The sequence below is a fragment of the Cryptomeria japonica genome, chromosome 9 (assembly GCF_030272615.1).
Source record: "Cryptomeria japonica chromosome 9, Sugi_1.0, whole genome shotgun sequence".
Taxonomy (NCBI): domain Eukaryota; kingdom Viridiplantae; phylum Streptophyta; class Pinopsida; order Cupressales; family Cupressaceae; genus Cryptomeria; species Cryptomeria japonica.
This window is the reverse complement of record NC_081413.1, coordinates 122,094,166-122,095,860: the sequence shown is the minus strand read 5'-3', so window position 1 is coordinate 122,095,860 and position 1,695 is coordinate 122,094,166.

Here is a 1,695-nt window from a genome sequence, read left to right as displayed (position 1 = left end):
GTGATCCACCTCATGTGGAATATTTTACTATTTCTCCTACGTGCCCTTGCATCTCATTGAGCCACATGTCATCATTGTGTGCTCTCTTGTCTCTTAGCATTGCCTTTATAAGCAGGCTCATCATACATTGATATTGTAATGATCCAGTTGATCAGTATTTTGCATCCTGATTAGAATACAGTCTATTCTTATCAAATCTATTTGTCTCTCTATTGTGCAATTCATTGTACCCTAGATCTTGGCTATTTTCAACAAATTCTCACAGTAGTAAAGTGGGTCTTGCTACTACTACTTACTTGAGCAACAATAAATACCATTTCATTTGGAGGAAAAGGGAATAAAAAAAAAAATAGGGGTATAGATTGTATATCGATGAACATGTCTTCTAAAGCTTTGAGATTGGATGAGGGATCTTCCTATGGTCATACGAATATTCCTTGCTACAAGAAAAGACGTTTAGAGGGGGAATGATTCTTGTACTATGGTCAAGAAAAAACTTTGGAATAATTTTGCAAATCACCCTAACTTTAGGTTGATATTTTGTAAGGTTTTGTAATGTCTTATCTTTTGTAGTATCAAAGTTGCTCCTCTTGGTTGTCCTTTGGTGTTTTGGTGGCTTCTTGCTTAATCTTTATCTTTGTATAAATATTTGGTCCCTTTCAAAAATCCTTTCTTACCTAATCAAAAATATTTGAAGAACTACTTTTGTTCATTTATTTTTTTTATTGCAATAAAGTCTTATATAATAATAGATGAATCAATTATGTGAGAAAAAAGGTGGATGAGATTAAAGGATTCTTCAATATTTATAGAAATTATAATATTTCACATTATGTATAGTCAAAATAAATTCATATAACTAGTTATCTTAAATACATTGGAGATATTGATCTTGAGAACTTTTTCAATTGAAAAATTATTTTATTCAATTTATTTAAGACTTTTTAATAGGTGAATAGCAGTTGTAAGGGGCTACACCCATTGTATTATCTAAAAAGGAAATTATATAGTATTTTGGCTAAAATCATCAATGCTTCCAAGGCCCAACTACCATTGTCAAAACTACTGTAGCCATCTGAATGTGAGAGCAAGACAAAGAGATGTCACCCATTTTTTCCTACACAGTGTAGTGTCATAAATTGTAACTCGTTACAATTTTATGCACCTTTTTGGGCCCTTGCCTCAGTGTATACCATCATAGCCCTTTCCAAGCCTATTTTCGGCTCCTTTACTACCAAACTATCAGCATATGTTAATGAGATTATCAAATTCTATGCTTTGAGATTGTGTGTACAACACTTGCCTTTGTCCCAACCCTTTCTAGGTGGACTATGGTGCTACGTGACATAGTCCGGGTGTACTAGAGTGTCAAGCACCTTAGGGGAAAGTGAAAGAAGATGAATCCCAATTTGGGGGAATTTTTCACATTGGGAGAAATGATGCTAGAAATAGGTACCTTTTTTTAGAAAAATGGGTACTCGTTATGCTTCGAGTGCTTGAGCCTAAAATTCAATAACAAGTACAAAACAAGTACCCATTATTTTAAAGTATTTTTTGTTAAACGTGTACCCATTATTTAGAAAATAGATATAGCCATTATTTTAAAAATGTGCAACCATTATTTTAAAGTATTTATTTTAAAAAAACTCCTACAAACTCATTTTCACACCTTAAATAGTAGGTACCTATTTTATA